The 14,265-nt window shown below is 39.7% G+C and overlaps 1 protein-coding gene across 4 annotated transcripts in view; it reads right to left on the reverse strand.

Annotated features, from left to right (window-relative positions):
* Nucleotides 1-14,265, reverse strand: part of GALNT18 (polypeptide N-acetylgalactosaminyltransferase 18) — a 339,264-nt gene that overhangs the window by 271,236 nt on the left and 53,763 nt on the right. The gene's annotated exons all lie outside the window — the stretch shown is intronic.

The following is a 14,265-nucleotide window of genomic DNA, read 5'->3' on the forward strand; positions in this document are numbered from 1 at the left end:
GAGAATGACCTTTGCTAAAAAATGGAAATTAAAAGAAATACCAATAAGAGAAGAATGGTTAAATAAGGTTAATGATATAAAAGAAATGGATACTTTGACATATGCTTTGAAAGATCCACAAGGACGACCAGTCAAGAGAACCGATTGGATTCCATTCGACAACTTTATGAATAATTTATAAGAAGAGCTAAAGGTTCACCAAAACAACAAAAAGTAGGCAGAAGGAAATAAAATATGCAAAGAAAGGAGAAACCACAAGTAGAGAATTATGTTAAGGAGAAGAAACACGATGCGGTGAAGGAGATTCGGAAGTCAACAACAAATCCCCCCCCCCCCAATATTTTCAACACTGATCCCATCCTTTTTGACCCTATGTTTATCCCACCCCTTTTGACCTTACATTTCTGGTTTTTTTCTTTTTTTGTTGTGTTTTTGTTTTCTCTTTCTTGATTCTTTTTTCTTTTACTATAATTTCCTTCTCCCACCTGAGCTCATCTGGCAGGAGTAGACTAGCAGGGTAGATAAGACTTTATAGCACTGTTTATGGGAGGCACCAACTCTGGGAAATATTAGTGGAAGAATTTATAGTGACAGCTATGTGTACTTTCAGTCTCATAAAATGAAACGTTAGGAATTTCAGTGCTTAACCTTTTGGATGCCATGTATGTTTCTTGAAGAGTAGCAGTATGGTGTGGTGGTTTGAGTCTTGAACTATAACTCTAGGATGCAAGTCTTTGAATCCCTGCTCAGCTGTGAAAACTTACTGGGTAACCGTTGGAAAATCACATTCTCTCAGCTTCAGAGGAAGCACCCCCCCCCCCCCCGAACCTGTCTTGCCAGTAGAACCCTGTAACAGCTTCTCTTTATGGTCTCCATAAATAAAAATGACTCAATGACACACACCAATGAAGACTTTTCTAAAGGTATACTGATTTGATTTCACAGTTATTAATAGCTCCTTCACATTGATGCATGTTTCTTCTTAATTTTAATGTGGCCCTAACCTGTTTGTGACCCCCCCCCCCGCCCATTTCTGGGAGAGATGCACACTGGTGCTTCAGAAGCATAGGGGGTAAAACAAAGGGAAAGTGACAGATGATCTGTGTTTCCTTTAACACTTATAACATATAAAAGCAAACATGTTTGCTTTGTAAATGGAGGGATCATATCTTATCTCAAATCCTAGCTTTCCATATTATGCATACTTGGTAACTAAGATTTAAATAAAGATGATCTTGGAACCATTTTACAAAAATATAATATATACATTGTCAAAGCATCATTTGGCTGTGTTTCTCTCATGGAGCTGCTGTTTCAGGCTCTGTTAATTGTCTCCATGGAGGAATATCTTAAAAGGAGGTACAAAATAGCTGAAGTTATATATTTTATTGTTATAAAATAGGTTAAAGTGATATATATTATTGATTTTGAGCATTGTATCTTGGTTTTCAAGCTGCATAGAATTTCATGTGATGATGATATACTTATAAAACAACTCAAAATAGCAGGTGAGAAATTTAATCATACATAATAAAATAATTGGGGTACATTTCTCTAATTTAAAACACATTTTAAACATATACAGTTATTGGCCCAGTTATGGGGGGGGGGGGGGAATTCCCACACAGGCTCTGAAAGAGAATAATACTCTCTCATGACATGCAGTGGTCCCAAGGGATACTATATAAGTAAAAAGGTGGCTCTGCTCTTGCTCATCTTATCCAATGTTAGTAACTCTGGCATACTTGATTTTCCTATGGTTTTCTAGGCACTCTACAGCTGTGTGGGAAATTCCTGAAGCTCACCTTATACTTTAGTGAAGAATACTGTTCTTGTAAAGGCAAAAGGGAATGCACAGGCTCTGTTTAAAGTGGTATGAAATGGGTACCTGGTGAAAGAAAGTTTGACAAAGACTGCTTTAGCTCTGTAGAAATCAAGTCACACATTCTTGCCCATAACCCCATCTAGAGTGTACTTTCAAACACTTGTACATACTGACACCCTTCAGAACACTTGAGCACCCTGCTGAAATTGCTATGACAACTCAGGAGCTTAGAATTAAAGAAACACTTAAGAGATTTGCTGGCTCTAGTGCCCAAATCAATCAATGTATTACTTAAAATGTTTTATTTCACCCACTCGTATAAATCATATTTTTCACCCAAGACATGGTCTGGGGCTTTAAATAGAGTGAAAGTACTCTGGCAGTACCAGTGCCTAGTTGTGCCCTTCCTGTGTGGGGAAGCGCCATCTCTTCTACCTTTTCAGCTCCACCACCAGTCCTAATTCAGCAAAATTTGCTAGTCAGTTCCACCTACATCAGCTGCACAGTTGAGGAAGATGGTAGATAAAACTCAGAGTCCAGTGGAAGTGGTTCACTGCTAGTGGAGGCAGCACCAAAAGGGGCATTACTCATTTGGGAGAACACAAGGGCAAAAGCCTGCATGAAAGGAGGTCTGCATTCTGTTAATTTGCACTTTATCATCACATCTTTATCACCCATGAAGATATAGGCAATCTACAACAGAAAGTGTGTGTTTTGAAAAGAGGAGATACTAGACTCGAGAGGGCAGCCACTACAGTCATATAGGGCAAAGGGGGATACAGAAAAGGGAGAGAGTTACACTTTGATGAACAGGCAGCCAGTTTCCTCCTCTGAAATATTGCCTATTGCACCTAGTATTTGTTAACTATATCTAATCCAATTACTAAATAGTACTTTGCTTTCAAGATCAGTTGCGATATTGTGCTTTTGGAGTATTCAATGTGTGAGGAACTCAAAAAATGAAGGATCTGAAAAATGGGGTGCTAGCTGTCCCTAAAAATTCCCTAATGCAAACAATAGAGGCAGAAAAGGCAAATTTCCTTTGTGCTTCTATTGTCTCTGCAGGGACCAGTTTTAGTGGTTAAAGATATTTCATATAAAGGCCCCAAGAGAAGAAAATCCAGATCATTTGATGGCTCGTGTAAACAATTTGTTCAGTACTTTTCAAATAAAACGGCTTGCATCTGCTCTGACTCTGATTTGGATGCTATAACTGATACAGATCTGGCCTGTTTCTAGTGACAATAGTTAGTTTTCAATTTGTGCAACACAAGGATGTGGTCAGGGTGCTCAGAGATATGAGAGCTACCATGTGCCTTCTAGGTCCTTGTCCTTCTCTAGCTCATTAAAAAAAAAGCTAGAGGGGAACTGCCTGAATGGTTAATGCTTCACTAAACTCTCACTAAAATAAGGGAGAATTCCAGTTTGTTTTTTACGATATAATTACTTAAAAGGCCATTCCTTCTTATATATATATCTCACCATTCCGGCCTTCTCTAACATTCAATTTTTAGGCAAAATTCTGGAGTGTGTGATGGCATTTTTATCTCTAGGGGTTCCTGAATGAAGTAGATTATCTAGATCTCTTTCAATTTGGTTTGAGCACTGGTAATTAGACTAAGATTACTTTGGTTGCCTTGGTGGAAGATCGACACCAGGAAATAGACAGAGGAAGTACATCTTTTGTTGGTTCTTCTGGACTTTTCAGTAGCTTGCAATACTATCCAACACTGTGTTTTTCTGGATCATCTTCCTGGAATTTTGGGGAGCATTGTTTTATAGAGGGTTCAGTCTTCCTGTAGGGTAAACCCAGAAGGTGGTGCTTGAAGATTCCTGATCAATCCCTTAACTGTTGGCCTGTGGAGTCCTTCAGGGTTTGGGTCTGGTCCACATGCTATTTAAACTGCTAGGAGAGATTATTAGGTATGTGGAGTGATTGCCATCAGTATGCCTTAGTTACATCCCAGTTGGATTACCACAACACACTTTATTTGGGGCTGATCTTGAAGGGTGTTCAGAAACTACAACTGTTCAAAAGCGCCAAGTTGCTAACTGGGGGGCAGCTGGAGGGAATACAGCTCCCTTATTGCAATAGCTTCACTGACTGCTGATCCTTTTCCAATCATAATTTAATATGGTAGTTACGATCTTTAAAGCCTTACATGAATAAAATTCAGATTATTTGAAGAAGCATATTCTTCTTTATAAACCACCCCATGCTTTCGGATTTGCTGGGGAAGCCTTCCTCTCTGTCCCAACTCCCTTGCAGGATTGGCATCCTGCGGGCAAGTACTCTTGTATTCCAGTAGGCATTTGATGTGTAACCACTTACACAATGTCCTAGATATTGCCAATTCTTGTGCCAGTGTGCATATGTTTTAATAATGTATGTTTTAACTTAGTTTATATTTTTTGTTTGACTGTGTTTCAAAGTCTGTATCTTGTGGATTTTTAATAATGTCTTAAAATGCCCTATATGACTACAGTCATATAATAATATATAATAATGCCCTATATGCCCTATATGACTACAGTCATATAATAATGCCCTATATGACTACAGTCATATAATATATAATAATGCCCTATATGCCCTATATGGCATTATTATATAGGGCATTATTATATATTTAATTGTTGTAAATCACTCTGAATTCTAATCTGGGAGAAAGGTGTGATACAAACAACAACAAAAACAACTCCACACTGTGGTTATGTTTTTTAAATTGATTTTATTGGAAACTTTTGACATTCTATCAAGATAATGCCAGCTTTTGTAAAACAAAAACAAAAGCACCTGGATTTCTCGAAGCCCACAAAACCGGGGTGTTTTTTTGGGGGGGGGGAGGGGGGAGAGAATTTACCAATTATTTTAGGATATACAGTTCTTGGGAAGAGAGAATACTCCGGAAATGTCATACATCAACATCTCTTAACTTCAAAAGCCAGAATAGCAGCCTGTCACTCTCTGAATTAGAGATTCACTACAGTTTTTCTACCTCCCATGGAAGGAGAGCGTTCACAATTATTAAACAGGAGCCTAAGGCAAATTAAAAGATATTACCAGCCATTTCCTGAAGACAACACAAGCTTTCTCTAATCACACAAGTTCCTAATTTAGTTGCCTTGCTAACACTTGTCAGGTTTAATCTATATTTAATATGCAGCATACACAAGAATAGTAAGCATTAGTCTATTTGCATAAGCATAGCAAGGGCTCTGAATTTTCCCCACGTTTTTTCCACCCCTTTCAGATACAGAAGCTTATTTATTGAAAGCATAAAATATCACAGTGAAACTGAAACTGGGACTTCCTCAAGGTTATGCATGTGAACGTCAACTCATATAGTCAGACCTTGTCCTTTTCTTCTCTCCCCCCCCTCCCCCAATGTGTCCCAGAAGTCCTGACAACACTCTGGATGTAGACTTTGCAGTTCTGGAATTCACCAACAAGATCAATTCCTATCAACACACACACCATAACTGGATACAAGCCAGAATTCCAAGACGGCTTTCTCAAAACTTTTCCCACCTTGATGCCTACCTATTATTGAGACAAGGACTGTGTAAACTTTATTGCCTGCCAATCTACACATATGTGCTTCATCTGACTTAGGCCTGGAAACTGGCCTTGGGAGCTTGCTTATATACACATCAATGGAGACACAGTTTTAATGGTCACAAACCTATTTTGACTCAAGGGCAACCTTAGCATGAACACAGGTCCTGCTTCCCATCTGCTCTTTTTTGGCAGTTCCATTCACCCCAGTCTTTCTTGACAGTACACTACCCAACATAGTATGACTCCTTTACTTCTAAGCAACAACAGTGTGTGTGTCTTCAAGTCACTTATAGATTATTATTAATAATAATAATAATAATGAAATTATTATCCGCCTCTCCCTGCAGCTTGAGACGGAATGCAACGTCATTAAAAAAGACATAAAACACTATTAAGAACATACAAGATACACAAGAGTAAAAATGCAAAATAAAATCCACTAATAAAATCTATATTAAAATTCAGAACTTAAAATTGACTGGGTAGACAACCTCATGGATTTCATTGGGTTGTCTTGGGCAAAGAATACTCTGAGGTGATTTTGCCAGTGTTGAAGCCTGTGAAGCCTCTGAAGATGAGGATGAGGTAGAGGATTTTTTTTGTTTGAGCCTGTTACTTCTGTGGGGGAAAGTGAACGTGTTTTTCAAGATGATTTGGATAGATATGTTCTTGGGGAAACAAACTGTGTTTCTCATTAGAATCTCCCAGGGACTGACTATGAAAAGAATGTAGAGGAGATGGAGGGTTCCCGATAACCCAGCATTTATTGTTCAGGCAGGAAGGTGTGTAGCAGAGACAGATTCATTGTTCTCAGAGACTGAAAGATAAACAAAGGGAGCCCAGGTATGGGAAAGAATTATGTTTAGGTAAGAGGGAGGCTTTTTAAGAAATCTAAGGCTTTCTTCAGTGTAGAGATCAACTTTGGAATTTCATGTATCAAGTTAACATTTTCAAGCCTTTGGGATTATAATCATGTTTTGAGTGCCACCACCTTGGGATTACCGTTTCTTCTTTTACCTTTTGTTATTTTTGGATTCATGTTCAGAGTTGTTCTTTGCCTTTTGTCAAGTTCTTGATATCTAGCTCATGGATGTAATTTGGATACTGCTTTTACAATCTTGCTTTGGATTTTACTTTCTTGCATGCTTAGTTTGCTTATTTTAAATGACTTGCACTATTTTGAAGCTGTTTATTTTTATATGCTCATTTATTAACTGTATGGTATCTGTGTGAAAAGGGATCAAATAGGCGGCTGGGCTGCAACAGCCAGTTTCCTCCTCTGAAATATAGCCTATTGCACCTAATATTTGTTAACTATATCTAATCCAATTACTAAATAGTACTTTGCTTTCAAGATCAGTTGGGATATTGTGCTTTTGGAGTATTCAATGTGTGAGGAACTCAAAAAATGAAGGATCTGATTTAAAAATGAAGGATTTCCCCTCTCTATTTTCCATGCTGATTAGCAACACATTAGGGAGCAAAACTTGGTGGCTGAGGGAAGATAGCTTTCTCCCCAGGGCTCTTTTGATTTTGTTTAGGAGAGCTTGCATTAATTTTGTGTTTGAGATGGAGAGAGCTTTGGAGAACTCTTCTGTCTCTAATTCTACATACTTACTAAAGTCAAGAGCTTATTAGATTAAAAAGCAATAGGCAAACCTATTATTTATATACAACACACATCCAGATAACATGAGCACAAACCAATATAATAAATGATTCCTGCAACATTTTATGTCTGTACGGTTAAGTGCATCATTGCATTAGAGGTTCTTCCCCCTTTTAATTGGATAATATGTTTTCAGGTTTAATCAATTGTCAATTTTGTGTCCATTTATCATTTTATTATTGTATGACAATTTTCACTTAAGCATATGGCTGGAAGATAGTACACAAATAAAACAAAGTAATATGGTCACACACACACCTTACTTCCAGTGATAGCAACTGTGGCAATTTTAGAACATTTACTCCTTTCCGAGATAAGAGTGCCAGAGTTTTATAGTAGGTTTACTGTTGTTGTAAATTGCCATTAAGACAGCTTCAATTTATGGATGAATGAGAGACTACTAAGCTACCATTTGCTTTCTGGCCCTTTTATTGGTCACTTGCATGAGACATCTGGTGACTGACTATTGTGAGATCATTTGGAAAAAGGAGTTGAGTCTTAGCCTGGAGTCTAAAAAGAGTGCAGTAAAGAAATACATTTAAGAGGGGTCTGGGTTAAACTAGGGAAGGAGTGAGAGGAAGGAGCTGGAATTAAAGGGGCCAGGAACCCAATGGGCTCGAATTGACAAAATTAAACAAATTTATCACCAATTCTTAAGAATTGGTATTACCTACTAGAATGTGTTGCTGATGCTGGTGGTTATTTTAATATCACTTATGAGCTGTAAATTGAACAAGAGAGAAAATCCTTGTGCATTCATTTAATGGTCATTTTCTTTGCTTTGTAAGAGTAAAACTAATCAAATACCCTTGTGTTTTCAAGGTTGTTGGGTCCCGACTGCAATTTACATTCAGAGATCTTAGGCAAAGTATTCCCAAGGGTATATTCATGTTGCTGAAGGAAAACAAGGATGCATGCCCTAAGTGGATGTATGTGCCAGGACCGATGAAGACAAAGAAATGCGCACCTTGGTGCTCACTGAGCCGAAATTTGCCTAAAATATCTGGAAAAGTTTAGCTGACAGTACAACTTCCCTTCTGCCTGGGGGGAACAGAGTATGCACCATCTGCCCACAATCTAATTCAGTAGCGAAGGCATCTGGGGGATGAGAGAAATCCAGTTAGTATACTAGAAAACCAATGCAGGAAGAGACAGAACTCACACTGTTTTATCAAAGCATTACAATTTGACATATTCAGGCCTAGAGTGAATGCAATCAAGATAAGAAGGAGCGTCTAATTCAGGACACCACTGTTCACGCTGCACTCTTATCTCTATGTATAAAAGTCAAAATATGTATATGTTTGTATGTATCTATACATGTATGTACATACGTTTGCACCACAAAGTCTCCTATTTGGCTCGATGGATCTGGATCAAACTTGGTACACATAAGCTTCATGATCCAACTTAAAATACTGGTAGGGTTTGGCAAACTGATAGAGGATTGTGGGAGTTGGAGCCACATGAAACTCACACATGATCGAGCTGCACCAAACTTGGTAGACATAACCTTCATGATCCAACTTAAAATACTGGCAGGAATAGGGGTGCTGATAGAGGATGATGGAAGTCTGAGTCCAGCCACATTCAGAAAGTCACATGATTCTTACCCACAACTGGGGGTGTAGCTCTTCTTCTAAATGGTCACAAGGCCAGGCTTCTTACTCTTTTGCTAGGCAGGCTGGGGATGATGGGAATTGCAGCCCAAAAAGAAGACTGCCCCTTCTACTTAGTTAAAAAGAGAGCTGCAAGTGCAGCCCAGCAAAATCTGGGATTGATGGAATTTGAAGCCCTGCCAGATTTGGGACTGATGAGAGTTGCAGACCATCAGCTGAAAGATTTTATAAAAGATTGCATTATATGGGTATGCATCTTCTAATGAGACCAATAATAAAACCTAAAAAGGAAATAAGTATTTCTAATAAATAAAATTTCAAAATGCCTAACCCAAGCAATTTCTTTTAATGTTAGATTTTTGTTTATTTGTCCTCTTGCAAATGAAGAGTACAGAGGCATTGCTAACATGGGGTGAAATATATCACATTGGCCAAAGAGCAAATTAATATACCTCTGATATTGTGTTTTGATTGTACCTGCAATATTGCTCCCAGAATAGATGTGGGGACAGATTTGACATCTGGGTTTGTGGCGGAGTCTTTTTATTCTATGAAAGACTACCATGGCTATTTATTTGAAACCATGTAATGTTAATTTCCCTTTCTCTGAGGAAAAAGAAGCAATGTGATAAGGGGAAGCACAAACTTCTAATCACAAAATCTAAATCAAAGCCCCAAAACTCACCCGCTCATAATTTAAAAGATGTATAAATGAATGGATTGTGGAAGAAGCTGAACTGAACATAACCCAGGAGCTTTGCAATCTGTCATATTTATAGTGGTCAGCGCAAAATCAGAGTTGCATTAGCAAGATATCAGTCCCCATTATTCAGTACAAAGGGTCATCTGAACATAGCCAAAGGACAGGTAAAACACTCAGGGCCCTTCCACACAGTCATAGCACCCAGAATATCAAGACAGGAAATCCCACAAAATCTGCTTTGAACTGGGTTAGCTAAGTCCACACTACCATATATTCCAGTTCAAAGCACATTATGTGGGATTTTATTCAACTGCGTGGAAGAGGCCTCAGATTTTGTAGAAGGAAAGGGACTTGCTCACTCTTTTTATACCAAAGTTAGAAATTTCTATTTGAAATAGGACACAAACTTTTTTTAGGAGTCCTCTGCCTTTTAAAAAAATTCAGTTCAATCCCATTTCTAGTAAACAGTTTTCACTTGCAGACCTGAATTTTAATGACCTATAAAGACAGAGACAGATATTGACAGTGCACATGCATAGTAAAGTAGCATTTTAAAAGTGAGGATTCAATATTAAATAGGTCAAGCTGAATATGTTGCAATGAAAGAGGCTACCGAATAGTAACTGGATGCACACAACTGCAATCAATTATTTTCAACACTGAAAGTACCCGTGCAAATTACTGCATGTTAAGAAAAATCACCAGGCAATAAAGGGTAGAGATAATAGCCATTAATTTGAAGTACAGGGAGTCATAAAGTGAACCTCAAAGATGCCTTTCACACTGTCACACTAGATTAGTGGCATGAAAAATCTCAGATTGATTTCCACAGCCAACCTCTTCTGTCATCTGTCATGATGTGACAAAAGGAGATGTACCAGAAAGAGAAGGTATCAGGAAAGATTAGGGTACAAATTCACATTTGTTTGATTTTTTTATTTTTGAAAAAGACATTGTAATCAGGAAGATTCAAGATTTAGGAATAAAAGAAAAAAATCTTTAGGAACAAAAGAACTCCCATATCCCTTCTAATCACCAAATGCATATGACAAGTGTATGTTCATAGGAACGTTTACAATGAATCATACTGCTAAACAGTTCCTTTTGATATCAGGTAACTTTTTAAACCACTGCAAAATTTAAACTGAGCAAAAAAAAAAATACCAGATACCAGATAATATACTGTTAAGTACATGAGAGGGGGTTATCATTTTTAAAGTTTATGGAGCAAATATCAATGGCAATTTATGTACAATTGTTGTTGAAAATAAAAATTATACATGCATCTAGTTTTTTCTTGTTTGCTATTAATGCCCAGTACAATTCAATTCATGTCAGGTTCCTTTATTTTACCCAACTGATGAGAGTGAATGATTTGGAAGTAGGAGGTAATTTATAGTACCACATTGTGTACTGTGAATGGGCTCTAATTCATTTTTAACTGCCCCTTCCTAAATTACCAATCTCAGGAATTCATAAGGTGTCACCATGGCAGTTATAATGGTTTGTTTGTGAAGTACAATATTTACACCTCTATTATTTTATGATGCTAGGATCCCCAAATACCTCTGTTAGCATAAGGGATTCTGGGTATTGCAGCTCTAAAAACAAACAAAAACAAAAACCCATCAACTTGCCAAGCTCTGTGCTCAATTAAAGAAGCACAGATGAGTTAAAGAACTGAACTTCAAACCACAGAACACTGGACAAAGGACATATTCACTAAGGATAAAGGTGAGGTCACCTTTCTTAGATGGGTCAGGTAACATGTCTACAAGAGAAGCTTTGTTGATAGAGGGCAAAAGTTTATCCTCTGCACTTATAAGCACAACCCATAGGTCAAGGGAGGAATCATCAAGGAGAGGGGAGGCAAGCTTGGAATGAAGGTGCAGCTTGTCAACAGTAAAATTAGAATCCACTCCAGCCAACCAAAGCTGAGGTGAATAAGCTTAAATGTATCTCAGCAGCAGGAGTGAAAGAAGCTAGATGTGTCTTGTGGCATTTAATCTTCACAGTACAGCCTGTAATATTTATATTATTTATTTATTTACTACATTTCAATACGGCTTTTCTCCCACAAAGGCAGTGTTTCTCAACTTTCCTAATGCCACAACCACTTAATACAGTTCCTCTTGTTGTGCTGACCCCCAACCATAAAATTATTTTTGTTGCTACTTCATAACTGTAATTTTGCTATTGTTATGAATTCTAATGTAAATATCTGATATGCAGGATGTATTTTCATTCACCAGATCAGGATGTATTTTCATATGCAGGATGTATATTCATTTGACACAAATACCCACTACACCCAAATTTGAATACTGGTGGGGTTGGGGTGGATTGATTTTGCCATTGGGGAGTTGTAGTTGCTGCGATTTATAGTTCATCTACTATCAAGGAGAATTCTGAACCCCACCAACAATAGAATTGGGTCAAACTGAAGCCACAGGTCCGCAGCTTGGGAGTCCTCCTGGACTCATCGCTCACGCTTGAGGCTCAGGCGTCGGCGGTGGCCAGGAGGGCTTTTGCACAACTGAGACTTGTGCGCCAGCTGCGCCCGTACCTCGCTAAGGCTGATCTGGCCGGGGTGGTCCATGCCTTAGTCACCTCTAGACTGGATTACTGCAATGCGCTCTATGTGGGGCTGCCCTTGAAAACGGCTCGGAAATTCCAATTGGTCCAACGGGCAGCAGCCAGGATGTTAACGGGGGCCCATTACAGAGAGAGGTCAACCCTCCTGTTCAAGGAGCTCCACTGGCTGCCGTTTATTTTCTGAGCCCAATTTAAGGTGCAGGTGCTTACCTACAAAGCCCTGAACGGTTTGGGACCACCCTACCTGCGTGACCGCATCACAGTCTACGAACCTACACGTTCACTCCAGTCATCAGGAGAGGCCCTGCTCGTGATCCCGCCCGCGTCGCAGGCGCGTTTGGTGGGGACGCGGGACAGGGCCTTCTCTGTGGTGGCCCCCCGCCTCTCGAATGCCCTCCCGAAAGATCTCAGACAGGCCCCTACCTTGGCAGTTTTCAGAAAGAACCTGAAAACCTGGCTGTTCCAACGTGCCTTCTCAGATTAGGAACCCCACTACCAAAGCCCAGAAGCACTTTAGTAGAGTCAAGATCACCCTCACCGCACACTGCACTTATATTTTAATCCCATATCCCTCCGACACTTCAGCACTTTTTAATCCTGTACCCTACTCCGGCCGGCTCAGTTTTTAAAAATGTCCTGTTGTATTGCTATTGTTATTGTTTTCTGCTTTAACTGTTTTTATTTGCTATGTATTGTATTGTTGTATTGTGTTGGGCTCCGGCCTGTTGTAAGCCGCATCGAATCCCTTGGGAGATGCTAGCGGGGTACAAATAAAGTTATAATAATAATAATAATAATAATAATAATAATAATCTTCCCATACAGAACCCCCATGACCAACAGAATTTATTTATTTATTTATTTGCTATATTTATATACCGCCGTTTCTCAGCCTAGCCGGCGACTCAACGCGGTTTACAACATAATATAACAATCAACAATAAAAAAGTTAAAAGCATAAAAAACATAATAAACATAAAAACACAAATCATACATCAATACCAATCCAGTTCGACTCTTAACTAAAAACGTGATCCAGTTCGTCATCCATGTTGCCAGTCCTTTAGTCAGTTACCATTCGTTGCATTGGGTTAACCAAATGCCTGCCTAAACATCCAGGTCTTCAATCTTCTTCTGAATATCATCAATGAAGGGGCTGATCTTACCTCCAAGGGCAGGGCAAATACTGTGTTTTCTTATGGTCTTTGGCGACCCCTCTGACAACCCCCTCACGACCCCCCCCCCCGGGGTCCTGACTCCCAGGTTGAGAAACACTGCCCTAAGGGAACTCAAAGGGGTTTCCAACATTATAAAAGCAAAATGAAATGTTGTACATACATATGAAAACCAAAAGAGATTAGCAAGACAATAACATATAACTATAAATTAACCTAACCAAATTAAAACATAAACATAAAAGAACATTTAGACACAAAGCATAAGAAATGAATAGAGTGGTTATGACACAGGCAACCTCTGGAGTTTTTAGTTAATAAACACTATCAAGCCTATATATTCGACAACTATCAGCCAGTTTCCAATCTCCCCTTCTTGGGCAAAGTCTTGGAACGTGTGGTGGCCTCACAACTCCAGGTATTCTTGGTAGACACGGATTATCTAGACCCGGCACAGTCTGGCTTTAGGCCGGGACATGGTACCGAGACAGCCTTGGTCGCCTTAGTGGATGATCTGCGCCGGGAGCTCGACAGGGGGAGTGTGTCCCTGTTGGTGCTGCTGGACCTCTCAGCGGCCTTCAATACCGTCGACCACGGTATCCTTCTGGGACGCCTCGCAGGGATGGGTCTTGGAGGTACTGTTTTGCAGTGGCTCCGGTCATTCCTAGAGGGTCGATCTCAGAAGGTGATGTTGGGGGACACCTGTTCAACCCCACAACCATTGTCTTGTGGGGTTCCTCAGGGCTCAATATTGTCTCCCATGTTGTTTAACATCTACATAAAGCCGCTGGGGGAGATCATCCGGAGTTTCGGGGTACGGTGTCATCTGTACACAGATGATGTCCAACTCTGTCACTCCTTTCCACCTGCTACTAAGGAGGCTGTCCAGGTCCTGAACCAGTGCTTGGCCGCTGTGACGGTCTGGATGAGGGCGAACAAATTGAAATTAAATCCAGACAAGCCAGAGGTACTCCTGGTCAGTCGCAAGGCCGAACAGGGCATAGAGTTACAGCCTGTGTTGGATGGGGCCGCACTCCCCCTGAAGACGCAGGTTCGCAGCTTGGGTGTGACCCTGGACTCATCGCTGAGCCTGGAACCCCAGGTTTCGGCGGTGACC

The sequence above is a fragment of the Anolis sagrei genome, chromosome 1, assembly GCF_037176765.1.
Source record: "Anolis sagrei isolate rAnoSag1 chromosome 1, rAnoSag1.mat, whole genome shotgun sequence".
NCBI classification, from domain to species: Eukaryota; Metazoa; Chordata; class Lepidosauria; order Squamata; family Dactyloidae; genus Anolis; species Anolis sagrei.